The sequence below is a fragment of the Panthera tigris genome, chromosome A3 (genome assembly GCF_018350195.1).
Source record: "Panthera tigris isolate Pti1 chromosome A3, P.tigris_Pti1_mat1.1, whole genome shotgun sequence".
NCBI lineage: Eukaryota > Metazoa > Chordata > Mammalia > Carnivora > Felidae > Panthera > Panthera tigris.
Window position 1 is genome coordinate 111365093 of NC_056662.1, and position 18287 is coordinate 111383379.

At 35.7% G+C, this 18287-nt stretch overlaps 1 pseudogene; it reads right to left on the bottom strand.

Annotated features, from left to right (window-relative positions):
• Window positions 1-12609, bottom strand: part of LOC122237118 — an 80675-nt pseudogene extending 68066 nt beyond the window's left edge.
• Between the last annotated feature and the right edge of the window lie 5678 nt (window positions 12610-18287).

Here is an 18287-nt window from a genome sequence, read left to right on the forward strand (position 1 = left end):
AATTGTAAAAATAAATTTCTGTTGTTTATAAACCACCCAATCTGTGGTAGTTTTTTACAAAATCTAGAAAAGACTAAGAAATAGCATTAACAGAGAAAAAGCCCATGTGACTGACATGTAATCAAAGCTCATCCCAGATCAATGAAACATAGCAAGGTACTTTACAGAGAAAGCAAGCAATAGCACCTTTTGGATGAAGAAGACCACCATCACAACCTTAGATCACCGACTTGAGTTTTTAGGCCATGTATGCTTTTTAGAGAGATAATACAAAATAACTTTTAAAAATAAGAGTATAGATATATCTATAGAGTCTATGTTTATTATAAATATATTAGCGTATGTATTTTTGTATGAGTATGTGTATCTGGAGTACATCCTTTCATATCATAAACATTTCTCTTTTTTTTTTTTAGAAAAAAACATTCCACTTCTTCTAGAAAAAGAAAAAGTTTGGGGTTCTTTAAAAAAATATTACATTCTTGGGATTTTTGGCAATAAATTTTACCCCTATTTATATTTTGTTTGTAGAAAAACTATGACAGATTGAGGAGCTTAGGAAATGCAACTGTTTGAGATATTCAGATTATCCATTTACAAATAACATCAGTTCTGGATTAATATTAGCACCAGCTTCTCTTTATTGTGCTATATTAGTGTAACCAAAGTAGTGTCTAGGACCAAAACAGAATAGCTAACCTGAAAATACTGTATTTTACTAACATGATGCCATGAACTTTGTCACTGGGATCCAAATAGATTTAAAAAAAAAAAAGTGGAGAGGAAGGCCAAGCATTTTATTATTATATCTGGTAGTATTTGCTGATAGAGGTTTTAATGATTAAGATAATAATTAAGATAGCAAGTTTCCTTGCCATTCTCCATCATGTATCTGCTTTGTGGACTTACATATACTTAACTGTGTCTCAGCTTCTTTGAGAGATATAAATAATAGTTTCTACATTACAGAGTTGTGATAAGGATTAAATCAGTTAATATCTGTGAAGTTCTCAAAACATGTTCGCGCACGATATGTAATACATATGCCCCCCCAAATAAATTGATGGAAAATTCCAGCCCTTCATTGGTATTTGAAAACATAAAGAACATTAGCAATATTTTTTAAGAGATTAAAGTCTTAATCAAGGTATTTCCTCTTCTAGAACTGATGACAGGTAACGCATGAACCTGTAGAACTCTATATGCAAAGTTATAGGGAGGTTTGGTCTGGTTTTCCCAGAAATGATGACAGGTGGGGGCAGATGTGATATACTACACCATAAAGAGCCTGTTACAAACTTTAATAAAACAAAATAGGTATATTTTGTTTACAGGATGCATGAGCCACCAAAATCTGCATCCTCTCTCTTGTTGATTATCCCATCTTCCTGGGACTGATAGCTGCCCAGGGCTGCCCAACACTCCTCTCCAAACCCTTTCACCTGGATCTGCTCTCCTGAGTGCATGACAAATGTATCTCTTCATCCTAAACCTCATCAAAGTATATTTTACCTTAGAGTCCTCTTTTAGCTGGCTGAGGAAGAACAAGATCTGTTTGTAAAGACTGCCAACAACTTAGTACATAATAAGTATTTCTATTTTCCCCAAATGCTCCTAGAACCATCACTGCTTTTGCCCAGAGGGTAAGTGTCTAATGTTTATTCCAGGAACAAAGAAATTAACGTGAATGCAGTATGAGATAGAAGTGGGAGGTGAGCAAGTGGTTTCTATCACATCACACCACCACGCCTTTTCTTCGATGGCTGCTACAATCTTGTTTCCTGATAAGTACTAGAGCATAATATTCATTTATTTTTGTTTTAATGTGAAATTTATTGTCAAATTGGTTTCCATACAACACCCAGTGCTCATCCCAAAATGTGCCCTCCTCAATACCCATCACCCACCCACCCTCCATCAACCCTCAGTTTGTTCTCAGTTTTTAAGAGTCTCCCATGCCTTGGCTCTCTCCCTCCCTAACCTCTTTTTAGAGCGTAATATTTAAAACAGGGGTTACTATTGCTTGTACTAACTGCACACCTCTTTTACATTCTCATAACTTAGCCCCTGAAGTAGGAAGTAGGAGTAACTATTAAGCTTATTGCCGAGGAAACTGAGGTTTACAACAATTAAGGATCTCGTCAAAGGCAAACAGCTTATAAACTGAGGAGCCCGGAATTCAATCCAAACTGTTGTAGTCAAAAACTTTTATGTATCAGAACAGCATGGGTTCTGTTATTTCCTTGGTTGGAATAGAAGGTGTTTTCAAAAGATACCTAATTCTCTTATTCAAAACATGCCCTTTATGTATAGAAGACTAACTTGGTGGATGTCATGGATCATGTTACTGTGCAAAACAATAGCTTCAGACCTTTCTGGAAAAGAGGTAATTTGCTATCAAGGTATACATTATGATTATTTAAATGCCAAAAAAGTCATATTTATGTATATATAGTCATATGTATTTTCTATATGCTTAACTTCCAGAGTGAAGAAATAATATTCTGTCTGAGGGAATCCCCGAGCTACATTGCTGTCCCTGTGTTCTGCCCCTAGGTTTCCAATCTCCCCCAACTGGGCTTGCAGACTCTTCACTGTATTTGCCTGTGTCCCTGTCTCCCTTTGTTCAACAACCCCCCTGTCCTCCAAGGCTTCCCTCCATGTAGACTTCTCTGCTTTCTTCATTGAGAAACAAACAGAAAACCTCTCTCTCTTATCTGAACTCCCAAAGCAGCTAACTGATGTCAGGCATAGTAGTCAGCAGGGGCTGCCTTAACAAAATACCACAGCCTGGGTTACTTAAACAACAGGAATTGGTTTTCTCACAGTTTTGGGGGCTGGAAGTTCAAGATCAAGGAGCCGGTGGGTTGGTTTCTCTTGAGGCCCCTCCCAGAAAGCTGTCTTCTCCCTGTGTCCTCGCACGGCCTTTCCTCTGTGTGTACACACTCCTGGTGCCTCCTCTTCTTATAAGGACATCAGTCCTATTGGATTAAGGTCCCACCCTTATGACCTCATTTAACCTTAATTACTTCCTTACAAGCCCTGTTTTCAAATACAGTTACATTGGGAGTTAGGGCTTCAAACATATGAATTTGGAGGATAACAATTCAGTCTATAACTTCAGATTGGACATGATATTCAAGTTAACTCACCACTAGCCACTAGAGAGAAAGCCCGTGTACCAAATTCATCTCTTTAACTCCTGCAACAGTGCTCTACCAATACTACCACTAAGCTACCATTCACTGAACTGTAGCATATTTTGCAGTCTTAGGCATTTCGTATACATATGTTAAATCCCAGCAGTAACATTTTGAGATAAATAATATTGCTTCCACATTAGAGATGAAATAAAAGTCTGTACAGATCAGGCATCCTGATACAAGTTCTCATGATTAGTAAAGGACAGAACTAAAACAAACCTAGATCTATTTTAAAGGAAACCTCAAGTTCTTTTTCTTCTAAATCTGCTCTCATGACATTTGTTAAAACAAGTCAGTGTCACTAGGGTAGGGCCACCAGATGGCCATTGGTGGTGCCATTTTCTATTTCCTATTCCCTATGAGCAGGAGAATTGAAAAGACTTTCTCTGATCACACTTTTTTTTTGGGCAGGCATAAGAAGGGATAAAAAGTTTGGAAATTTAAATGTAGCGGGAGCAAAAAGGAATACTCTTCTAGACTTTTACAGGAGCAACATTGAAGTGATTAATAAAGGCAGGAGAGGTAAGGGCGGTATAAAGAAGGTGGCTGACATAATAATGACAGTGTATTTCAACCCAGAGTAAAATAGGAAAACATAAAACACTGGCTGAATTTAACAGCCATCCAACTTTATGCATGGCATCACAGGAGGTGTGTTTTATAGGCAATAAGAGGTCCACCTGCTCCACAATTGTCCCTCATTATCCATCCACAGTGCCTGAAATTACCATGGTATTGTAACTCCAGTGGTTTTAGAAGATACCAGTCCCAGTTGCAGCTTAATCCCAATTAAAATGTAAAGAGCAAAACTGTAGATAATGACTTAACCCATTAATGTATTAACATCACATTTAATGCAAGCTACAAGATAAACATCCTTCCTTTTTTTTTTTAATGTGACAGTGAATTGTGTGTCATGACAAACCAAGTATATACCATAATTCACAGACCTAGACATGCAGGCAAAACCAAGTCTTGGGAGGCTAGGGAAGGGCAAGTACCACTGGGTGCTTAGAAATGGGTGAGAAAGGAGACAAAGGGAGAGGAACCTGGAGGAACGACAGAAAGGAACACAAACCACCTGCTGATTTTCTACAAGAATAGATTTCTGAAACACTGCACTAGATAGTAGTTGAGAGTTTTGTGGCTCTTGGCATTCTTAGAGGCAAAGCAGAGGTTGAGAGTTGACTGGGGCAAAAAGTTTGAGGCTGGTAGGTTTGAATCAAGCAGGATAAACGAGTGGCATTTAGGTACCTTCTAGCTCTTCACCATTTATACTCAGGGACATCATTTGTACAAACCTTCTGCAAAGCAAGAGCTGAATTGTGATGAGAATTGGTGCTTTCCATTTTTCATGCGTTAATTTTCTATTTGGCTGATATGTCCAGAAACCTTTACCTCTCTTTCCCTAAATGGTCTGGATAATTGCTTCCATTCCCAGCTTTGCTTTGGGAACGTAGCCCATTTAAGGTATTTTTCTTTCAACTCACACGCATTGGGCTTAAAAAAGGTGCTGCTACTGAAGCAAGGAGGTCAAGATGGGCAGTTAGACCTGACAATTCACATTGCCCAAACACCTGACTCCGTTAGTTAAGGTTTGTAAGAGGGAAAGAAAAAAAAAGTGGCTTCTAAGCTATTTTAAAGTGTAAATAATTAACCACATGTCAAAGTCAGCTGCAACTAGCTCCCTCTTTCTGCCCACTTCTTCCTTTCCAATGGATTGCCTCATGATAGCTGAATCTGTCGGTGGGAAGATGTTCTGTAGGTGTGGTACATCTTCTAATACTCTCATACCTAATCCTCTCCACAGCTGTGCAGTGGCTTAGTGTCAATATCCTGTTGTCTTTCCAAATGCAGGATGGTTATTTTAGAGAATGAATTAAGATTATACAGCAGATTAGAGTACCAGGATGGAGACTTACAGCACAATCTTGTATAGGGGCACATACCATTGATTTCAGACTTGTTTGGAGTCTGTGCTCCTTCCATCCAAAAAAGTATTACCAGTAAAGGGATTGTGACCTGCATGAAACCAAGGGGGAAATGATAAAGCTTTGCCTCACCTGCCTTCTTCAACAATGAAGATAATCTTATTTTTAGTAGTGAAAATATAGTGCCCAAACTTAAATATCCTTGCATATGAATTAAATCTTTAAAGTTAGAAACTGTTTCACAGAATATAATGTTTGGGATGTCTGCGTGGCTCAGTTGGTTAAGTATGCAACTTGGGCTTCGGTCATGATCTCACAGTTCATGGATTCGAGTCCTGCATCTGGGCCTGGAGCCTGATTCAGATTCTGTGTTTCCCCCTCTCTCTGCCCCTCCCCCATTCATGCTCTGTCTCTCTCTCTCTCAAAAATAAACATTTAAAAAAAAGAATATAAGGCTATCAGAAGGTATTTTTAGGAAGTCTGTTTATTGACAAGCAACTTTCTGGATTCAGAAATTTTAAATCAAAAGTTATGGATATACTCATATAAATCTGTTACTCGGTTAGAAGCCCTTTAGTAATATTTTAATTGTGTAAAACTCGTGAAAGATACATATAAATTAGATAAATATAAAAATTATCTCAGGGAATTAGAGATAATTTTAAAATTTCATAAAATTTTGGACTTCAAGAATGAGAAGCATTTCAGCTTTTGAAGATGTTCAACAGAAACTTCCAATCTGAGAATGCTGCATGAGGAAAATGCCCAAATGTAGAAAAGCTGAATTTGCCATTTTGGCTGAAGCATCTTTGAGTAGCAATGAGACTACAGCTTAGCAAGGTGGACAACAGTCCAATCTAGATGGCTGTATGATGGCAAAGCACTTACAGGTATAACTTCCTTCATCTCTGTTAAAATGCTATCACAATCATTGATAGCATTGTACTATTTGGTTATTGTTGTTTTCTCTGGATTTAGAAAATTTTCAATATGTGGTGCTATGGTTTAAATGTTTGTATCCTCTCAAAATTGATGTTGAAATCCTAACACTTAAAGTAATGGTATTAGGAGATGGGGCCTTTGGGAGGTGATTAGGTCATGAAGACAGAGCCTTCATAAACAGGAATAGTACAATTATAAAAGAGGCTTCAGAGAGATCCTTTCTTTTTTCTACCATGTTAGGATAGCAAAAAGACTGTGGATGAGGAAGCACTCACCAAACACTGAATCTGCCAATGCCTTGATCCTAGGTCTCCCAGCTTCCAGAACTGTGAGAAACCAATGTTTATTGTTTATAATCCACTCATTCTATGATATTTTGTTACAGTAGCCTAAACCAATGAAGACACATGGTATCTAGAAGCATTCTGTAATTTAGAAAAGGCATTAGTTGAGAAACCATCCTGAGAGACCACAATTACAGATTTAAAAAAAAAAAATTAGCATTCCAAAATTTGGAGGAAATTTCATAGAAGTTTTAATAAATAAAAGCACATCCATGAAATAAATTATCACCAGTTTAAATAGAAGAAAATATTTAACATGTTTCAAGGAAGCTCATATGTTTTCCATAAGTAAAATAGATACATTATAAGGCAGATAGTACAGTATAATTTCTTGATTTAAAAAATGTTTGTATACACAAACACACAAAAGGCTAAAAGAATATAAATGATGTAAACCAAATGCTATCGATGATTTTCTCCACATGATAGGATTACTGGATTTATTTTACATAAAAAAATTATATGTATCTAAACTTATTTTATAGAAAATATTTTATAATATGAATTTATTTAATAAAATATAATAAAAACATCTCAGACTGTTTGCAGTAGTCATGTAGGTTAAGTCTGTGAACAAAGATCACTCTTCAATCCTAGACTCATCATTAAAGTCCTTTAAAATAAAAAAAAAAATTGAGAAAAAACCAGTAGGCACTCAGAGACTTTTAGCAACTTGAAGCTGTATCTCATTTTCATCATCTATGAAAGAAGGGCTAACACTTAATTTTCCATGTTTCCTGACGGTTAAACGTGCCTTATCTTCAAATTATCTACTGCAATTAAATCATTTTAAAATCTGTTATTCATTCAAAATCATGCATTGGGTATTTGTTAACAAACTAGATGAGAGGTTCACAGGTAAATGCTAAAATTAAACTATTTAGTTTGGTTGAATTTTAAAATGAAAACATTATTTATACACATACACCTCAATTTGTGTATAAAATATTCTTGCCTAAAATGAAAAATGATTGTGCCACAAATATAAGAAAGAATAATTACAATCTGTATACATATTTATAAGTCTGGCTATAATAATTACTAAGGTTTAGGAAAAGCATATTTGGAATCAATTTGGACTTTGATTTTAAAGATTTCTTTTTCTGTATCATTGTGGTTTTATTTTTATGAAAGTAATGCATGTACATTATAATAAGTTCAAATTATAGTGAAAAGTGAAAAAGCAGTTATGATCCTATAACATAGAATCACAGAATACTTTTCCAAACAGTTATGTATGCATATACAGTTATTTATTATATATATGAAAATATAAGTAAGTATAATGGGGTTACTCAAAGCCAATATTCTCTCCACCATGCTCTGAGACCCTAAAATTAACCTGAAATAAGAAATTCCCACATATATGAAAATAAACGTCAGTTTACAAAATTACTAAATTCTTTTTGTAATGCTTTTTAACATTGACAGACCACAAATTCTTTTCATGTTACTAAATATAAATTTATATAATAAGTATGATGATTGCCAGTATCCAGTTACATTATAAAAGAGCATAAAGTGATAGGACAATTAAATGAAGAAAGGATACAATTCTCAACTTGTAGGTACCTCTATTATATAAAATGGGGGGCTATAGTAATATGAGCTAAAACACACAAAAATATTTTTATTTCTGTGTTTGCCTAAACTCTGCTAGTAGAAATCCAAATTCTTTGCCCATACATTTTATTCTTATACATCATGGGAAGATATTTTAAATGCATGTGTCTTAGTTTGCCAAGACCTATAAGGTCTGGAGTGTTTTAGAGAGAGTGAAGTTCAAAGCTAGTAGTGCTGGGGTGGTATGGTGAAAGCATTGAAGTTCTGAGAAAAGTGCTATCTCATTCTGAGCACTAAAATCAAGGGCTATCAGATCAGAAGTCATCTTAGAAAAGTGCATATTCAACCCAATATCATATCTGGCAATAGCAGGCTATGGAGGTTAGGTAGCTTGTTTATGTCCAAACAGACAAGAAGAGGAACATGGAGGGTCACAACCAGAATTTTCTGCTTGAAGTACAAGAACTGTTTAAGGACATCACACTACACATGATCTTTTAGCTTCCTTTTGCTTATGATCCGTAATTTATTTTGTCCTTGATACTTGTAACATAAATTCAAAATAAGATTATTAAAAGATGATGACTATTTTCCCTTGACCTGATAATGTTTACTTGGACAAGGGCATTTATAAGAGGTAATGCATCAATCTATGTGCAAGGCATTTATGGACACTTTCAGCACATCTGTTTTTTTTATAATGCTACTCGAACATTCCCAGCTCATCAGATTGAAAACTTTCGCTCTATCAGGAGGCAGTGAATGCTGCTACCTGAATCTGTCTGCTTTGATTGAGGAGGTTATTTGTGTAACCATGGAGTAAGACACTGTGGTTTTCTGCAGCCTACAATAAGCCTCATCACAAAGCAAAATTGCCTGTGCTAGTAGGATAGATCTAGGGGGAGGCAGATATGGTTCTGTGGTACTTGGTGACAAGCTATGCTGGCACTAGTGATGTAAGATGTCACTTAAGGTAATGAAAACCTCTAGTAGTAGCATGGTTAAAATGCTTGCCACTGCTTATAACAGGCATGCCAAGCTGCAAGAAAGCTTTTTATGATAATGTTCTTGTCACAGGGGAAATGAATCCATAGCTCACCACTGCCTCCCACAAGGATTGGCTGCTATGATTGCAAGAACTGAGAAAAGCCTTTAGTTTACAGAGTATCTTGCCCTGCTTTTAGAGAAGATGATGAACATCATAGTGACAAGAAAGTCCTGATAGGCACATGTGACTTCTTTATGATGAATTACACATTTATTGGAACTTTGAGATCACCTAGTTATACCTCTCAGGTTATCTAGTTGTACAGTCTCAAAGAGACTAAGAGCCAGAGAATTAAAATACTACTCCAATCCTATACCTAAACCTAAAACCTATGCCTCCTAAATCTCAAAGCCAATATTCTCTCCACCATGCTCTGAGACCCTAAAATTAACCTGAAATAAGAAATTCCCACATATGTGAAAATAACCATCAGTTTACAACTAGGAACTTAAAAGGCTGCTTTCTCCAAATCACTGGGCCTATAATCTGGAGACATGGCTACTAGGTTATTAGTGGTACCAGAGAAATAGCTTAGTAGCCTTATTTGTTTATTCACCTATGATAATGGTTATCTGAACAGTGTACTTTTAGCATTATCTTTTTGTTTGTGAAATAGCATGTTTAAAATATTTTAACAAAAAATGTAAAATTTTATAATCAATGTATTTTATTAAATATAGTAGACAATTTGACAATCTAGAAAAATCAAATGATTCCATGAAATTGGATAAATTGAGTTAATTGTTTCTCTCAATATAACCCTCAGTTTCTCAGCACTTTTGGTTAGAAAATAGGATGGGAATTTATCCTGCAACTGTCCAAGGTGCTGAAATTCTTCTAAGGCTATAATGGGGGGAATCATTGCAGTATTAGGGCAGACTCGTCTTTAAGTAATTTTTTCCAGGTTTATTGAGATAGTATTGACGTATAACATGTACATTTTGGTGTACAATGAGATGAATTGATACACATATATATTTTAAAATACTACCAGACTAAGATTAGTTAATACCTCCATCCCCTCACATAATTACCTTTTTTGTGTGTATTGTGATAACATTTAAATCTACTCTCTTAGCAACTTTCAATTTTATAATGCAGTATTGCTAATTATAGACACCATGATGTACACTAGATACTTTTACCTTATTCATCTTATAACTGAAAGTCTGTACTTTAAAAAAAAAAGTTTATTTTTGAGACAGCGCACAAGAGAGCGAATGAGTACGTGAGTGGGCGGGGGACGGGGGGGGGGGTTGGTGCAGAGAGGGAGACACAGAATCAAAGAAGGCTCCAGGTAGGGTTCAAACTCACAACGGTGAGATCATGACCTGAGCTAAAGTCAGATGCTTAATCTACTGAGCCACCTAGGCGCCCCAAGTCTGTATCTTTTGATTAATATCTCCCTAATTTCCCTAACCCCTAGTTTGTGGCAACCAACACTGTAATCTCTATTTCTAGGAGTTAGGACTTTTTTATATTCCACAAATAAGTGAAAACATAAAGTGTTTGTCTTTGACTTTTTTTCACTTGGCATAATGTCCTTAAGATCCATCCATGTTGTCCCAAATGGCAGGACTTCCTTTATTCTCATGATTGAATAAAATAAAGTGCTAGAATATTTACACAAGAGATGGCTTTCTTATTTATCATCTAAACTGGCACAATTTTGTGAATAAACTGGAATGCTATTAAAAACTAAGCTTTGACCATAGATGTGAAATTAGACTACCCCAGGTAAATGGGAATATAAGGTTATGTACTGTTATGAGCCAAGTATTTGTGTTCCCTGCAAAAATAATATATTGAAGCCCTAACTCCCATTGTGCCTGTATTTGGAGATAGGGCCAATGAGTAAGTGAAAGATTAAATGAGATCATAAGGATGGGGCCCAGACACCAAGCTCACTCGCTTGCTCTCTCTCTCTCTTTCCCTCCTCCTCCCTCCCTCTCTCTCTCCTTCTCTTTCCATTATGTAAGAACAAGGTCAGAAGTCAGCTGTCCAAATTAATCAACACCTTGACCTTGGACTTAACAGCCCCCAGAAATTTGAGAAATAAATTTCTGTTGTTAAGACCACTTAGGTGGTCTTTTTTTATAGCAGCCCTGGCAGACTAATAAACCTACTTATATAAAACTCTCAAGAAAGGCATTACAAAGCTATCTCTGCCAACATTAGAACATCATCTGCCTATAAGATATAACATAAAAAGTCAGTTTGGAGATTATTTTCAGTTCATTATTTGATTATTTGGAAAAAGTTGTCCATGTGCTGTGGTTTTCAACAACATGAAGTGTAATTGGGTTCTTGAGATGCTATACCTTGACCTGAGGAAAGAGAGAGAATGAGAAACACATACACACACACACACACACACACACACACACACACACAAACAAGAGAAGGCTGCAGTGCTATTAGTTTGCACTATTGCAAAAGACAGAGGAAGAGGTGACCTCAGCAGAAAGTACTTTGAAGTGTCACTGGATGCAAAAGCTTGGTGGAAGGGAGAATTTGGGAAAGAGTAGAGATTTATGCCGGCCTAATGAGGATTTGCTTCTCTATTTATCTTCTTTTACTGACCTACCAACTCTACAAGTTCCCAAATTGGAGTTGCCTAATTGGAGAGGAGGCAAAGCAAGGAGGAGAGAAGAAATCTATAATATCTCTATTACTCCCTGTAGTCCTTTAAGGATAATAAGGCATGAGTTAGGGGAGAGAATATTTAAATGGTATGATTTAAAAAAAAAGCTTTTGATAACCTAGACTCAAGTTTTTATTACCTACACAAAGGCTATATGTTTATTCATGTAATTGACTAAAAAAAAAATCCTCTGAATCCTGCCAGAGATTACAACCAGCATTAAGGAAGAATATCAAGAAAGTGGTTTTAAAAGGAAATTTTTGGGGAAAAATAAAGATTTTAATGCTTGTTCAATACAAATACATTTACATTTTACATATTTATAAATTGATTTTTTGTCACTATTTGATTAATTTTCTCTGTCCTCCTGAATTACATGTCAGAGCAGGGACATTATCTGATTTGCCGTAACACTGTCCCTGGAATGTGACAGGTATACATAAGTGTATTTGAATGATTGTATGCGAAGGCCCCAATTGCCCTTCCTTGTAACTCATTACTAAATTGCCTTTGGTGAACTAAGAATTGTTGTCTTCCCATTATCTAGGTTAAAATGAATTTATGTGCCATTTCAAAACTATGTGGGTTTTTTTTCATATATACTTTTTTTTTTATGTAGCAAAGTATATATAACATAAAGTATATTCAGTGGTATTAAGCACATCCATATTGTTATGCAACAATCAGTTCAGTCATCAGTGCACACCTGGGTTACACTTACCTTTTGACTATTGTGTACACTGCTGCTGTGAACATGGGTGCACAAATATCTGAGTCCCTGCTTTTGCTTCTTTTGAGTAACATTCACAAGTGGAATCGCGGAACATATCGTAATTCCATGTTTAATTTTTTTAGCAATTGTCACAATGGTTCTCAAAGCAGCTTCACCATTTTCATTCCCACCACCAACACACAAAGGATCAAATTTGTCCATATCCTCACCAATACATTTTTTTCCATAATAGCCATCCTAATGGGCATGAAGTAATATCTCCTTGTAACTTCAATTTGCATTTTATAATGATTAGTGATGTTGAACACCTTTTTACTTGCTTATTGGCACTTTGTATATCTTCTTTAGAGAAGCACCTATTTCTTTACCTATGTTTTATATTGGGTTGTTTGTTTTTTGTCGTTATGTTGTACAAGTTCCTTACATTTTGGATATTAATCCCTTATCAGCATATAATTTGCACATATTCCCTCCCATTCTGTGAGTTGCCTTTTCACTTTCTAGATAGTATCCTTTGATGCAAAAAAAAAAAAAAAAGCTTTTAACTTTGATGAAGTCCAATTTATCTATTTTTTTTTTCTTTTCCTTTTACTGCCTGTGTTTTTTTCTGTCATATCCAAGAAATTATTACCAAGTCCAATACCATAAAGCTCTCCCCTTATTCTTTCTTCTAAGGGTTCAAGTTTTTGCTCTTAAATTTTGATCTTTGATCCATATTGAGGTAACTTTTATACATAATATAAATAAAGTAAGTGCCAAATTTTATTTGTTTCTGTGTTGATATCCAGTTTTATCAATATCATTTGTTGAAAATACTGTCTTTCCCCTATTGAATAGTCTCAGCACCATGTCATTTGACCATGTATGTGGGTGCTTATTTCTGGGATCTCTATTTTACCAAAACATGTCTTTCTTTTAAAGTTAGAGTGTATCTTCCTTTAAGCAAAATAATTACCAACACTAAGGTGAAGATGTTTATTTCACTTTTCCCTGAAACAGGAGAAATGAGGAAAGCACCAAAGGGATTTAGTTCCTGAGGAACAAGGGAGAAAAACTGGAAAATTTTAAAAACAAAAAAAGGAAGGGGATATTTCTGGGGTGGGTGTCCCTCATCCACATCTTGACTTGAGAAGGCAAACTCTCCTTATATTCTTATGTTTTCTCCAGTACAAATTCCCTCTCTTCTTTCTGTTTTATTATTGCTATGTCCATGCTGAAGTTGGAACCAGGGACTGCTCCACGCTAGCTAACAATGTGGATTAATTAGGTCTTTCTGCTCTCCTGCTTCTCATTTTAGATGCAATCTCTCATCCTCTCCTTTCATTCCAAACTCATATATATATATATATCACATATATATCATATATATGATATATATGTGATATATATATATATATATATATATACACACACACACACACATATATACATACATACATATATGTGTGTGTGTATGTGTGTGTGTGTGTGTGTATATATATATATATATATATATATATATATATATCCATCCCTATATGTGTAAACTAAAGAGCAAATGACCTGGTACCCTTCTTTGAAGGGAAAGTAGAAGTTTGTAAGATGATATGATGAGCTTTGTAAGAATCATTCAGTGATGTTTGTTTGTGTTGTTGTATATGAATGCAAACTGCTTTGAAATCTGTTGAAAGCTAGGTAGCTGCATTTTGTGTAGGACTCTGTTCTTCTTCAGTCTACTTGTGCTAATCAGGGTTTCACTCATGCCCTTGGTCACAATCATGAGAATTGGTAGAGAAAGACAATAGAAAAGTAGTTGGCAGTTGAGATGCCTTAGATTGGAATAGTGTCCCACATGATGACAATGATAGAGTTCTGGCTGTCAGCAGGGTATCACCATCCCCATTAAGGGTATAGAGGAAAGCATGTGAAGCAGATGGCTGAGGGAACAGCAGGAATGCATCTGAAAAGATGAAAAAGACAAGTTCCTAAAATAGAGCCTGAATAATTTCTATGAGTCTTTATATTGAGTTTATTTTTCTTTGTTGATGTGATTTTGACCATTAGAAGCTCTATGGCTTGAGTCAATTTTAAGGAAACAGAAATTAGAGACAAGAGGTTTTGAAAAAAAGTCTAGCAGAGTCCTGATTAAATATATAATGATAAAATTGAGGAAAATACATCTTGTTAATAAGGAACAATTAGAGCTCAAATAGGTGAAGTTTTAACATATTTTATTTAAATGCATAAATAAATCTCTTCTTTTATAATTTTTTTTTCCAGTAAGAACACAGGGTAAACTCACTTGACCTTAAAGATAATACAGTAATTGGGGTGCCTGGGTGCTCAGTCAGTTAAGCATCTGACTCTTGATTTTGGCTCAGGTCATGATCTCCTGGTTTGTGGGCCCACATCGGGCTCTGCACTGGGATTCTCTCTCTCTCCTTCTCTCTGCCCCAATCCTGCTCATGCCCTCTCTTTCTCTCTCTCTCAAAACAAATAAACTTAACAAAAGAGATAATACAATATAATTTTAAACAGTGTGAGGTAATTTTTTCTCAGATAGCAGGTCACACATATGCATTTATTTCCCTCCTCTCTTAATGCACATTACAATGATACTAAAGGAATGTAGATGTTGTAAATCACTATTAAAAAGCAGTAAGACAGTACATTAATTTCCACATAGTAGGAGAAAAACAGAAAGCAGAATAGGCTGTATCCTAGAACCTGTGGAAGGCCAGCAGAGAAAATAAGCCCAGTGGAGTTCTGGGACTGAGTGAGCCTTCAGAGTGCACAGAGGACACAGGAGCAGGAGAGGCTGACAGTGAACAATCCATTGAAGTCTACTTTCTGTTCTCACTACAAGAAGAAAGGAATGCAGTTTGCAGACCCAGAGCAAACAAAATCTGTCAAAGAAATTGTGGTTTAAATATATTAATTAAGACTTGATTTCAGGAAATTATTGGGAGGTAAGGGAGAACTGTAAACAGAGCTCCTTTCCTTTCATAATAAGAGATCATGAAAACAAGAATTCCAGGGGGACGAAATAATTAAGGCCATGAAGGTAGTAAGAAAAATCACAGTCTTTGAGGTAAAAAAGGCAATTCCAAAAATGATATATAAAGCAAATGCTAAAATTCATCAATTAAACTAGAATTGAGATAAAATTTTGAAAGGAGAAAAAGCATGGAAAAGTTAGACAACAAGTGGGAACTTAGGTGAAAATATTTGCAACATTTATGAAGCAAAGGGTTACTATCCAAAATTTATTCAGAGCTCCTGTAAATCAATAAAATAATGCAGATAACCAATTAAAATTATGGCAAAGGATATAAACAGGCAACTTGTACAAGATGGGTATTGAAGTTGTTTCCAGTATCCCCTAGCATAACACTGCAGTAAACAGCCTCATACGCTTCTCCATGGTCACGTGTGAAGGTGCTTGTGCACAGGATACAGTGCAGTGGAATGTTGGCTACAGAATGTGCAGAGGTTCTGTTTGTTTTAGTAGATGCTACCAAATTGCCCTGCAAAATGGCTGTGCTATTTACACTTCTTCCAACACTGCCTGGCTCTAGTTCCCTGCATCCTCACACTATTACAAGTTTTGCCTTTTACCAATCATTAGATTGAACCATTAGGTTGAAAATGGAATCTTGCTAATGTTGATTTCTTAGATTACTAGTTGTGATTAGAATAGTTTCTGTGTTCAGTGGACAACTGTGTTTCCTCTTCTAAGAATTGTTTTTTGTTTTTTTCTATTGTGTTATTTGCTACATGGATTTATCTTATCCTTCTTTTATAATATCCTGTAATTTAGCCTTTTAAAAAATTATTTGAAAAAGAATCCCTGTATATTCCTTACAATCCATCAAGAGAGTGTAGCATATGCATATTACATAGAAAATGCAGTTAACCACCAGAGTAGGTCCAAAAAGGAATGATTATAGGTGGCTGCCTCTGAGATAATGAAGGTTAGAGCAGAATTACTGCTCATTTTTATGAGGAAGCCCATTGGCTTGATATTTTTAAAACCATGTATGTTCATTATTTCAGATGTAAAAAGTTGTCAATTAATGGAAAAAGCAGTCTTTAATATGTGACAATTTCTGTATCTTTTATCTCCGTTAAGAAATTAACCCCATCCAAGCCTCAGTTTCCTCATGTGTAAAATAACAATGCCCATCTCATAGCTGTGTTCTAAGAATTAATTTTTTACAAATGTCTAGTGATTATTGGACTGTTTTTCTCCCTCCCCCCTTTCAGTAACTTTATCCTTTTCTTTTAAATAATCTGTTAGATTGCTATTAAACTTTATTAAATCAAGGTTGCATCAACACATTCTTTCATTATCTACTATGTATAAGTTAATAATTTGAAGTGTTACGTGTAATTCCCCATCATGGATATTACAATAAGTTTGGAGATAATTGATATAATTTCATTAGATTAAATCCTGTACTTTGAATCGACAATAAGAAAAATGGCATAGAAAAATAACTATACCTATATTTATTAATCACTGCAATTAGGGACTCATGTTCAACATTAGAGAGTTTGCAGAGATGAGTAAAACATGCATGCCATCAAAGCAGTTACATTTCATTAAAAAATATAGAAAGCAGACTTTGAAAAGTGCTGTTGAAGATAAGCAAAAGGAAATGCTTAGAAAAAACAAAAAGAAGTGGAAATGACTTGTCAGTAAAGATCTTGAAACAATCATGACAAAGTATCAGTTGCACAGAGCCTAGAAGGATAGTAAGTCTTTTGTTAAAGGCATGGGAAAGGCAAATATTCCAGAAAACAGGGGCCTAAAAGGCTAATAGCATGTATGGAGAATGGTGAGGATTTCAGGGTTGCATAACTTGGAAGAGGGAGTTGGTAATGATGCTGAAAAAGGCTGTGGTTCCATTGGAGCACCTACAGGCCTTGCATATGGACACTTGTCCTTTACACCCGTGAGTGCCTCTGCTCCCTTCTTTAGGAAATAGAGTACTTTTCTTTAGGGGTGCTCCCATTCTTCCTGCCATCTACTACAATTGGGATTATCAATATCATCACTATTACCCTTCCTCCTCTATCACCTACCACCAGGTAGACATGTAACCCAATATGGGCCAATGCATCTGCCCCTAAGGAATTTGAGACTTAATCAAGGAGGCACATGAAGATGAGTCCATTGATTACAGCACCTTCACACAAAGATTCATGAGTCCCACTATCGGAATCTGCCCACTTTCTTATTCTTCCCAAGGCCCTGCCTCTCCTTTACTTTAGTGAGCTCCTCAGTATCCTACCAATAAACTGCCTGTGTGTGTACGTGTGTGTGTGTGTGTGTGTGTGTACGTGTGTGTGTGTGTGTGTGCACGCGCGTGTGTGGTGTGTTTATGAAGTTTTGTTTTTTTCATTTTGTTTTGCCTAACTTAATCAGAATCAGTTTCTGCTGAGTACAAGCAAAGAGTTCTAACTGAATAACCTGTCAAAGGGGTCTGTACATAATTTGCAAACAATGGGGGAATAGTTAAAATTTATGGAAGAGTCATATGACAAAGATGTCATTTAGGAAAAATAGAAGTAATGAGAAGTAAGAGTCAGAGTTCAGGCAAGAGGAAGTGTCATGTGATGTGGATTTAAGAGAACTGGGGAGAAGAGGGATGTGAGACATTAAGGAAATAAAAGTGATAGAGTTTGGTGGAATGAACACGAGATATTATTGTAAAAAAAAAAAAAAAACTGGGTTTGAACCCCAGGTCCTGTCTAGTTTCTGACTAGGTAAGTTACTTATACACACTGAACCCTTATTTCCAAATTTTTATAATGTGGACAGTGATACTCCTTCACTGTCATGTTTTGAGGATTTAAATCATCATATATGCAAAGTGCTAAAAGCCATTTCTCAT